Genomic DNA, 12,404 nt, shown 5'->3' with positions numbered 1-12,404 from the left:
AAGGTAGGGAGATCTTCAGGGGCTTAGTGTTAGGTTTATTTAAGGGGGGTTTGGGTTAGATTAGGGGTATGTGGGTGGTGGGTTGTAATGTTGGAGGTGGGTATTGTATGTTTTTTTTACAGGTAAAAGAGAAGAATTCTTTGGGGCATGCTCCGCAAAAGGCCCTTTTAAGGGCTGGTAAGGTAAAAGAGCTTTACAATTTTTATTTTAGAATAGGATAGGGCATTTTTTTATTTTGGGGGGCTTTGTTATTTTTTTAGGGGGCTTAGAGTAGGTGTAATTAGTTTAAAATTCTTGTAATCTTTTTTTATTTTTTGTAATTTAGTGTTTGTTTTTTTATGTAATTTAGTGTTTGTTTTTTTTGTAATTTAGTTTAGTTGAGATAATTGTAGATAATTGTAGATAGTTTATTAAATTAATTTATTGATAGTGTAGTGTTAGGTTTAATTTTAACTTAGGTTAGAATTTATATTACAGGTTAATTTTGTAATTATTTTAACTAGGTAACTATTAAATAGTTATTAACTATTTAATAGCTATTGTACCTGGTTAAAATAAATACAAAGTTGCCTGTAAAATAAATATTAATCCTAAAATAGCTACAATATAATTATTATTTATATTGTAGCTATATTAGGGTTTATGTTACAGGTAAGTATTTAGCTTTAAATAGGAATAATTTATTTAATAAGATTTATTTTATTTCGTTAGATTTAAATTATATTTAATTTAGGAGGGTGTTAGTGTTAGACTTAGCTTTAGGGGTTAATACATTTATTAGAGTAGCGGTGAGGTCCGGTCGGCAGATTAGGGGTTAATAATTGTAGGTAGGTAGCGGGAACATTGAGGGCGCAGATTAGGGGTTAATAAATATTATGTAGGGGTCGGCGATGTTAGGGGCAGCAGATTAGGGGTACATAGGGATAATGTAGGTGGCGGCGGTGTGCGGTCGGCAGATTAGGGGTTAAAAAATTTTTATAGAGTGGCAGCGATGTGGGTGGGTCTCGGTTTAGGGGTACATAGGTAGTTTATGGGTGTTAGTGTACTTTAGAGCACAGAGGTTAAGAGCTTTATGAACCGGCGTTAGCCCAGAAAGCTCTTAACTCCTGGCTTTTCACTGCGGCTGGAGTTTTGTCGTTAGATTTCTAACGCTCACTTCAGCCAAGACTCTAAATACCGGCATTAGAAAGATCCCATTGAAAAGATAGGATACGCAATTGGCGTAGGGGGATCTGCGGTATGGAAAAGTTGCGGCTGGAAAGTGAGCGTAAAGACCCTTTCCTGACTGACTCTAAATACCAGCGGGCGGTAAAAACCAGCGTTAGGACCCCCTAACGCTGGTTTGGATGGCTAACGCAGAACTCTAAATCTAGGCATTAGAATGTTTATTTCTTTCCATTTTCTGAAGATTAAATATCTAACCGCAAGGATAATCATATTGATAATTGTTTTGTGTTGTTGGTTCTGGGTTTCCTCCCACATAAAAATTACTTGCAACAAAGAAAATTTCCGGATAGGTAATTTTATTGTGTTGGAGGCTCAATGAGCTATTTTTTGCCAAAGTTGACTAATTTTGGGACAGTGCTAAATCATATGAAGTAAATTAGCCGATGGAAACAAACATTTTGGACATTTGTTAAAACTGGGTATGCCCCACCTAACTCCTTTTTCTGGCATATAATAATATGTCCTATAAAGCAATTTAACAGATTTGAGGACAATGTAGTCTGAGTGACCACCCGGGTGAACCTTTGAACCAGACATATATTTATATCCTCCGAGGGGATCAGGTTTTTTCCAGTTTTGAGAAATATATTGAAATTTAATTCACCCCTATAGGAGGTAAGCAGGTGATACCCTGGGAAATATAGACAAAACCCCATTTTTAGCCAGTAACAGCCAATTTTCTATTTTGCCCCAAGACCAGCTCCAATCATGTTCAGCAATTAACTTGGAAACATAATGTCTAACTTGCAAGTATGCAAAGAAATTTTTGTTTGGAATTTGAAATTCTTGGCTAAGTGCGGAGAAGGTCTTAACTGCTCGAACCTCAGAGTCCAAAAATTGGGAGACCCTGCTTAGACCAGGATTATTCCATCTTTGAAACAAGACAGACTGTGTACCTTGCTGAAATTCCGGTTTACCCAAGATTGTTTGAAATTTGGGGATGTTAGTTTTAATCCCAAGTGTTGCGCACAACATCCACCAAGCTAATATTGATATATATATATATATATATATATACAGTTTTAATTTGTTTTACCTTCTTAGGTATCATATTAATTTGACAATGTAACAGCGCAACCATAGAAAATGGATAGGTCATGTTACTCTCAAGTACATTGTTTGTAAAATAATCTAGATTTAAAATCCAATTGATCACTACTCGGGCAAGAAACACTAGATTATAAATATGTAAATCGGGTAAAGCCAGGCCTCCAAAAAAATTTTTTGTAAAAAAAGTTTATTAAGTGAGATTCACGGTTTCTTTGCCATATAAATTGTCGAATTGAGGCATTTAGGTCCTGTATGTCTTTCCCCTTCAGAAACACTGGTGTATTTTGAAGAACAAACATTTTTGGTAAAAGGACCATTTTAAACAATGCAATCCGGCCAGAGATTGAAAGTGAAAAATTCTGCCATTTTTTCATGTATTCTTTGACTTTGTCTAATACAGGAGGAATATTAAGGTTATACCACATTTCAGGTTGAAGGGAGATGTGAATGCCTAATTAGATGAACAAGTTTGTTATTACTCTAAAGGGGGTTTCTGTAAAAGAATCACTGTTTTTCCTGATTCAAAGAATTTCTGACTTAGAAGCGTTCACTTTATAGCCAGAGAAAGACCCACAAAAATCAATAATTGAAAAAAGTTTAGGAATGTTGGTCTTGGTATTGGATATATATAAGAGGAGGTCATCCGCGTATAGCGCAATTTTTAGTTCTTTCTGCTCTATTTTGATGCCAACTAGATGTTGCCTAACCCTAATGGCTAGGGGTTCGATGGCTATATCGAACAGCAATGGAGATAAAGGACTTCCTTGGCGCGTACCCCTACCAAGGGTTATCCCGGTAGAGAGATTGTTATTGACTATTAGTTTCATATGAGGATTATTATACAAATTGGTGATAAAATCAACAAAGTTTTCTTTAAACCCAAACTTAAGTAAGGAAAATAATAAGTGATCATAGTGGACAGAGTCGAAGGCTTTTTTGGCGTCAATTGAAATGATTGCTAAATCCGGGGGATTAAGTTCCTTCTGTCCTAAGTGACCCTGAAAAAAGTTAAAATAATCAATAGTTAAGAAAAGTTCTCTGATTTTGGCAGCCGAATTTCGTTTATGCAAAAAGCCTGCCTGATCTTTATGAATAATGTTAGGTAGCAAAATCTGTAATCGCTTTGCAAGGATAGCAGTGAGTATTTTGTAGTCCGACTTAAGAAGTGTTATAGGTCTATATGATTCTTTTTTCGTGAGCTCTTTCCCTTGTTTCAAAAGTAGGGTAGTCAGAGAAGCAGTAAAATTGGGAGAAATTAGTTTATTTTCAATATAGAATTGGTTGAAAAGTTTTTCTAAATGGGGTAATATCTTGGGATAGAATTCTATAAAACTCGTTCGGCAATGCGTCTGGCCCCCGTGCTTTATCTAATGATAATTCTCGAATAACTTTTTTAATTTCAGACTCCGTAATAGGAGAGTTCATGTTAATAGCTAGGTCTATGGATACTAAAGGGGTTGAGATCTTGGCCCAAAACTCATCTCTGTGTCTTTGATAAAATTCCTTAGCTGAATATAAATCTGTATAGTATTTTGTAAAAACTTGTAAAACCTCTTCCAGGGTTTTAGTGACTGTTCCCTGGCTTTGTAATCATTGAATTATTGTGGATCTATTAGTGTTTTTAATGAGGGTAGCTAATAGTTTTCCAGCTTTGTTTCCATATTTATGAAATTTAGCCTGAGTTCTAACTTCGCACTGAGTAGTTTTATGAATTATAAAAGTATCCCTTTAATTTTTGGCTCTATTATATGTAGCCCAGGACTCTTCTGATTTTTTTTGTATATAGCGATTGTATTAGTTAAAAAATGTAGGACTTTTTGTTCTCTTTTTCTATGCTTTTTCCGCATATTTACAGTATACAATATAAAATCACCTCTTAGCACAGCCTTGGCAGTATCCCAGAATATATCTAGTTTAACTAGATGTTCCCAGTTAAACTGTAAAAATCAAAATTTGGGGAAAAAGGAACGCAAAGTTGCTGGGCTAAATATGGAAGTGTGAATTTGGAGAAAGATTGGAGCATGATCTGAGAGGCAAATAGAATGTATATCGGCTTTGGTTTTAAATTTGGCTATTTTATCGTCTACTAGAAGTAAGTTAATTCTAGAAAGTGTTTTATGGGCTTTAGACAAGCACATGTATCCTCGAGTATCGGGATTTTATTTTCTCCATATGTCTGTTACGGCTAAATTTTGGAATATCTTTTTGAACATTTTAGTTTCTAAGGCGTCTTTTTTTTGTTTTAATTAGGATACCATTTTTCCTATGTCTGTCTAAAGGATACTGTGGAGCCATGTTAAAATCTCCACACATAATTAAATATCCCTCCGTAGATTGCATTATCCTCGACTGGACAGAATCCCAAAAGTCTGAGCTAAAATAATTGGGGTCATATATATTACAGAATGTATAAATAAGATTATCAACTTTTAATTTCAAAAGCATATATCTACCCTCTGTATCTGTGTATTCATGTAAGATCTCATGGCTAATTTTTTCCCTATTAAAATTGCAACTCCCCACTTTCTGCAAAGACTAGGCGCAGCTATTACCTCGCCTACCCAAGAAGACTTTAATTTAGCGGGCTCAGCTATGTCTAAATGAGTTTCTTGTAGGAAGGCTTCAAGGCTATATCCGTTTTTAATTTTTTAAGTTGCCCAAGAGTTGCTTTCTGTTTAACAGGAGAGGTAATACCCCCTACGTTCCAAGAAACTAGGTTTAAAGTAGTACCATTACTCATTTTGTTTCAACTAAAAACATGTTGTACAACCCAAAAACAAAAGCAGGGAGAAAAAAAAAAAAAAAACAACACACACCCAGGGAGGCAGGGAGAAGAGGTAAGGCCAATATTCCCTCTTCTGACCCCCCCCCCCCAAAAAAAAAAGTGCCAACTATGATAAGTAGGAGAAGAAAAAAGAAAAATTCCAATTGTTACCTTGTTCTCTGAATTCTTATCACATCCCTTTATCTACCATGTATTTTTCAGCATCTTTGGCATTATCAAAAAAGTAATTTTGATTATTAACTAAAATTCTTAGTAGGAGAATGACGTCGCTACAGCCTGAGGAGGGTGTGTGCGCTGTTGTCCAATCACAGCCCCAAAATGTCGGCACAGATGGAAGCACTGATGGCGTGGTGCCAGCTAAGGTAAGAATCGAGCCAAATCCATAACAAAAGGGTAGAAGGAAGCAGCACTCTTAATCCATTGTCCATTAAAATCCAAAAACATTTATTTCATGTAATTAAAACCAAAACAGACAGCACAGCACAGTACAGGCTTCACAAGTGGAGGGGGAGCAAATCCTTACATGTTTCATGCTATGCAGCACTTCATCATAGGAACTAAAATTCTTAACCTGTCTGGATAAATAATAGTGGCCTGGGTCCCTTGATTGATGCGTTTAGTGCAAATAGGTGATAGTTCCTTTCTTTTTAAAGAAGTTTCATATGAGAAGACCAGGAAAAGGAGGATTCTCGCATCTCCTATCATGATAGATTGGTTTCTCTGCATCTCCTATCATGATAGATTGGTTTCTCTGCATCTCCTATCATGATAGATTGGTTTCTCTGAAAGTATTGCATCAAGGTGACTTTGCCTTGGAAATTTAAAAGTTTGGCAATAATTGGCCTTACTTTAGATTCCCTGTTACTATTTTTACTGGAAGTCCCCCAACTCTATGGGCACGTTCCACTATAATAGAATGATGTGATGAGGAAATGCCTAAAAGTTGTACTAAAGTCGTAGAAATAAATTCTGCCAGATCGTCAAATTGTTTACTTTCGGGGACCCCAACTATCCTTATGTTGTTCCATCTAGAACAGTTCTCCAGATCCTCTATTTTGGACTGCATTTCTACTAGGGCAGAGAAATTGACTTCTAGTTTGGACCTGAGTGATTCATTAAAGTCCTCTAGATCTGATATTCTCTGTTCTGCTTCATGCAGCCTATTAGAGAATTGTCTGACTTCATTAGTTAATGCTAATATATCCTGTTTAATTTCCGTTTTTAAAATGTCTAATTTAGGTGTTAGTGCCTCTGCAATATTCCCCACCAGTGCTTGCATATCGATAGACTCATTGCCACGTGTAGAATTAATATTTGATGAATGTATTTCTGCAAAAGTCTCTAAGATGTTCTTGTTTTTCCTATCCCTTGGCTTACCGGCCATAGCTGGAGATGTGGTTTTAGAGTAAGGAGGTGACTTAAAAAATGTATCCATATAAGGTGTTGTGAGTGTGAAGTGATAAACACAGGTGAGAAAGAAAAAAAGGGGGGGGGGGTATAAGTGAGGGAAACTGGTGAAAATTAGGTACGAGTTAGGACCAACTATATGCCATGTAAATGCCAATGAAAAATGTCTAGCTTCTGAATTTCTGTCAAATATTTAGCTTGTGTACTTTTAAATTAGCTTAAACCACACAGAAGACTTAGAGGCCCATTTATCAAGCTCGGTATGGAGCTTGTGGGCCCGTGTTTCTGGCGAGTCTTCAGACTCGCCAGAAACAGCAGATATGAAGCAGCAGTCTAAAGACCGCTGCTCCATAATCCTGTTCGTCTGCTCTGAGCAGACGGACAGGAATCGCCACAATGTCGGATCAGGTCCGCAAGACCTTTAATAAATAGGCCTCTATAGCTTTGTTTTAAAAAATGAGAAAAAAGAATTTCCTACACAATAAATTACCTACACAGTAGGAGAGGAAGGATTATATTGCAAGTTATAGACTAGTCAGGGCTATTATTATAATAGTTTATCATTACCAAGCTGTTGTACATTAAAAAAATAATAGACCTGTGTCAACCTATCAGCAAGATGAGACTATAAGGATAAATCCTTTTAAGCTTAATGAGTTAGTATAAATTAAAATGTAAGATTAGCCAATATGGCAAAAGCATTGGTAACACGCAGACTAAGTGTGAAAGACTACTGTTCTTGCACTGAAAGGTACATTAGATTGTTTAGATGCTGAAAAAAGAGAAAGTTATATTAGGAGTTATAAACAGCTCAAAGATATCAGTGTAATACATAGAACCTAAATCTGTAAGAGATTTACCAGCATTTGAAGACAAGCCAGCCTATCTGCTAGTTTAAAACCAGAAGATTTGTTCCCTTTATAAATACAACCACTTTAACAATTCTGAGAAAATTATATTTTGTTCTCTACCACAATGAGTGACTAAACTTTCACCAGAGAAACCAAATGGTATTATCTCAATGTCATTTAGAGAACAACTCTCTATGGCCTAGATTTGGAGTTTGGCGGTAGCCGTGAAAACCAGCGTTAGAGGCTCCTAACGCTGGTTTTAGGCTAGCTCCAGTATTTGGAGTGACTCAAAAAAGGGTCTAACGCTCACTTTTCAGCCGCGACTTTTCCATACCGCAGATCCCCTTACGTCAATTGCGTATCCTATCTTTTCAATGGGATTTTTCTAACTCCGGTATTTAGAGTCGTGTCTGAAGTGAGCGTTAGAATTCTAACGACAAAACTCCAGCCGCAGAAAAAAGTCAGTAAGAGTTAAGAGCTTTCTGGGCTAACGCCGGTTCATAAAGCTCTTAACTACTGTACTCTAAAGTACACTAACACCCATAAACTACCTATGTACCCCTAAACCGAAGCCCCCCCACATCGCCGCCACTCGATTTAATTTTTTTAACCCCTAATCTGCCGACCGCCACCTACGTTATCCTTATGTACCCCTAATCTGCTGCCCCAAAACACCTCCGACCCCTATATTATATTTATTAACCCCTAACCTGCCCCCCACAACGTCGCAGCCAGCTACCTACAATAATTAACCCCTAATCTGCCGACCGCAAAGAGCCGCCACCTACATTATAGCTATGTACCCCTAATCTGCTGCCCCTAACACCGCCGACCCCTATATTATATTTATTAACCCCTAATCTGCCCCCCACAATGTCGCCTCCACCTACCTACACTTATTAACCCCTAATCTGCCGTCCGGACCGCACCGCTACTATAATAAAGTTATTAACCCCTAATCCGCCTCACTAACCCTATAATAAATAGTATTAACCCCTAATCTGCCCTCCCTAACATCGCCGACACCTAACTTGAAACATTAACCCCTAATCTGCCGACTGGAGCTCACCGCTATTCTAATAAATGTATTAACCCCTAAAGCTAAGTCTAACCCTAACACTAACACCCCCCTAACTTAAATATAATTTAAATCTAACGAAATAAATTAACTCTTATTAAATAAATTATTCCTATTTAAAGCTAAATACTTACCTGTAAAATAAATCCTAATATAGCTACAATATAAATTATAATTTTATTATAGCTATTTTAGGATTAATATTTATTTTACAGGTAACTTTGTATTTATTTTAACCAAACAGCCAACAGAATGCGAGCTCAATCTGATTGGCTGATTGGATCAGCCAATCGGTTTGAACTTGATTCTGATTGGCTGATTCCAACAGCCAATCAGAATATTCCTACCTTAATTCCGATTGGCTGATAGAATCCTATCAGCCAATCGGAATTCGAGGGACGCCATCGTGGATGACGTCCCTTAAAGGAACCGTCATTCTTCAGTTGGACGTCGCCGGAAGAAGATGGGTCCACGGTGGAGGTCTTCAGGATGGAGCCGGTCCTCATCGGATGAAGATAGAAGATGCCGCTTGGAAGAAGATGGTTGCCGGTCCGGATCTACTCTTCTTCCCGGATAGGATGAAGACTTTGGACCCTCTTCTGGACTTCTTCAGCCATCGGATGATGGATGTCTAGCCCCCTCTTGGGTTGGATGAAGATATCGGAGCCAGAACGGATCGGTGTGATACCCGGTGAGGTGAAGACAAGGTAGGAAGATCTTCAGGGGCTTAGTGTTAGGTTTATTTAAGGGGGGTTTGGGTTAGATTAGGGGTATGTGGGTGGTGGGTTGTAATGTTGGGGGGGGGGTTATTGTATGGTTTTTTTTACAGGCAAAAGAGCTGAATTCTTTGGGGCATGCCCCGCAAAGGGCCCTGTTCAGGGCTGGTAAGGTAAAAGAGCTTTGAACTTTAGTAATTTAGAATAGGGTAGGGTATTTTTTATTTTGGGGGGCTTTGTTATTTTATTAGGGGGCTTAGAGTAGGTGTAATTAGTTTAAAATTGTTGTAAGATTTTTCTTATGTTTGTAAATATTTTTTTATTTTTTTTTGTAACTTTAGTTAGTTTATTTCATTGTAGTTATTTTTAGGTATTGTATTTAATTAATGTATTGATAGTGTAGTGTTTGGTTTAATTGTAGGTAATTGTAGATATTTTATTCAATTAATTTAATGATAGTGTAGTGTTAGGTTTAATTGTAACTTAGGTTAGGATTTATTTTACAGGTAATTTTGTTATTATTTTAACTAGGTAACTATTAAATAGTTATTAACTATTTAATAGCTATTGTACCTGGTTAAAATAAATACAAAGTTACCTGTAAAATAAATATAAATCCTAAAATAGCTATAATATAAATATATTAGGATTTATTTTACAGGTAAGTATTTAGCTTTAAATAGGAATAATTTATTTAATAAGAGATAATTCATTTTGTTAGATTAAAATTATATTTAATTTAGGGGGGTGTTAGTGTTAGGGTTAGACTTAGCTTTAGGGGTTAATACATTTATTAGAAATAGCGGTGAGCTCCAGTCGGCAGATTGGGGGTTAATAATTTAAGTTAGGTGTCGGCGATGTTAGGGAGGGCAGATTAGGGGTTAATACTATTTATTATAGGGTTAGTGAGGCGGATTAGGGGTTAATAACTTTATTATAGTAGCGCTCAGGCCCGGTCGCCAGATTAGGGGTTAATAAGTGTAGGCAGGTGGAGGCGACGTTGAGGGGGGCAGATTAGGGGTTAATAAATATAATATAGGGGTCGGCGGTGTTAGGGGCAGCAGATTAGGGGTACATAGGGATAATGTAAGTAGCGGTGGTTTACGGAGCGGCAGATTAGGGGTTAATAATAATATGCAGGGGTCAGCAATAGCGGGGGCGGCAGAATAGGGGTTAATAAGTGTAAGGTTAGGGGTGTTTAGACTCGGGGTACATGTTAGGGTGTTAGGTGCAGACGTAGGAAGTGTTTCCCCATAGGAAACAATGGTGCTGCGTTAGGAGCTGAACGCGGCTTTTTTGCAGGTGTTAGGTTTTTTTTCAGCTCAAACAGCCCCATTGTTTCCTATGGGGGAATCGTGCACGAGCACGTTTTTGAGGCTGGCCGCGTCCGTAAGCAACTCTGGTATCGAGAGTTGCAGTTGCGTTAAATATGCTCTACGCTCCTTTTTTGGAGCCTAACGCAGCCTTTATGTGGACTCTCAATACCAGAGTTATTTTTATGGTGCGGCCAGAAAAAAGCCAGCGTTAGCTACGTGGGTCGTTACCGACAAAACTCTAAATCTAGCTGTATATGTGCCCAATCCTAATTAGCTTGAACCTCCAGGCTCTTATAATACAAAGATTTATACAGCATATTAAACAGTTAAAGGGTCAGTCTAGTCCAAAATATATTTTCATGATTCAGATAGAATCATGTTTTGTACTCTTGGTATTCTTAGTTGAAAACTAAACCTAGAAGGTTCATATGCTAATGTTTAAGCCCTTGAAGTTCACCTCTTCTCCCAGGGCATTAGTTCATGTGTGTCATATAGATAACACTGTGCTCACGCACATGGAGTTCAGGTGAGCCAGCTCTGATTGGCTAAAATGGATGTCTGTCAAAAGAACTGAAATAAGTGGGCAGTTTGCAGAGGCTTAGATACAAGGTGATCACAGAGGTAAACAGTGTATTTATATAACTGTGTTGGTTGTGCAAAACTAGGGAATGGGTAATAAAGGGATTATCTATCTTTTTATACAATAAAATGTCTGGTGTAGACTGTCCCTTTAAGGTTACTTTGGCATAAAAAGAACTTTGTAATACATGGTAATTATATATGTCTCTAAATTTGGTCTTTAACAGCCAGGGATAAAGCACTCAATACTATATGGATATACAGTTGTTACCCTATACAGATACCCCAGTAAAGCTGCCAGGCATTGTATATCTATAAATTGAATGTACTAGGCCATCAGTTATGATCATCCCGTGGCCTCACAGTATTGCAGAGACGAAATATGTTCAAGTATAGTCTGTGGGATAACTTGAGCAGTTTAATTAGTTCAGCTCTTAGCAGATATTTTTCAAGAACCCTTTGGACTTTATGCTTTCAAATGATTGAGTAAGATCTTCTTTTCAATTATTTTCCTATTCCCCTTTCCTTTGGGTAAAAAAGGCAAACCTCATATAAGGGAATTATATGACAATCAAGTTATATAAAAATGTCCAGCGCATGGAACAATAAAGTGTAGGGGCAAGAGAAAATGTATCCCAAGTCCGTTGTTCAAAGACTGCCACACACCAAACTCTGATACAGGGATTTCATTGGTCTGTCATGCATCATCTCTGTTTAGTCCCCTTGTTCTTATTCTTTTATTTCTCTCCTTATCGGGTCAGCCACCTGGGTATCAGGATATTTCCATGAATGAACGGCTCTCCAGGGTGAATAGTACAAGCTTGATACTCACAAAGTTACAGTGCTCGATTACCTCACAGGATCCCTTGCTGAAATTCAGGGATTTATGTAACGACCCGGACACAATTTCCTCAAGAGGTAGACAGGAAGGCGGCTAACATCACCGCCGCAACCTGGAAAGTAAATCGGGCAGTTGAAAAGACCCAGATTGTCTGTCCCCCTCATGCAGCACCGGTGGGAGGGGGAAGAGGTCGGAGAAACTGCTTAGTCTGGATCAGATGCAGGCAAATAGGGACCTTTGGCTAGTTAGTACTTCATCTACCGCAGATGACTAGCACAGGGGGCGCGATCGACCAACGCCACTCTTAGCTTTCGCGAGCAGCTGTCTTGTTCAGCCGCACACCAGACCAGGTCACACTGCATCAGGCGCGAATCTTACGCCTATGGAGCGGGTGTGGGGTAGCAGAGAACAGTGCTTGCATGACCTGCACTTAGCTCCTCCTACGGAAGTCCACAGAATACAGAATACAGAGTAATCCAGAGAATGCACTTTTAAACAACTTTACAATTTACTTCTATTATCTAATTTGCTTCATTCTTTTGGTATCTTTTGTT

Source organism: Bombina bombina, chromosome 4 (genome assembly GCF_027579735.1).
Source record: "Bombina bombina isolate aBomBom1 chromosome 4, aBomBom1.pri, whole genome shotgun sequence".
NCBI classification, from domain to species: domain Eukaryota; kingdom Metazoa; phylum Chordata; class Amphibia; order Anura; family Bombinatoridae; genus Bombina; species Bombina bombina.
This window is presented reverse-complemented; position numbering follows the sequence as displayed.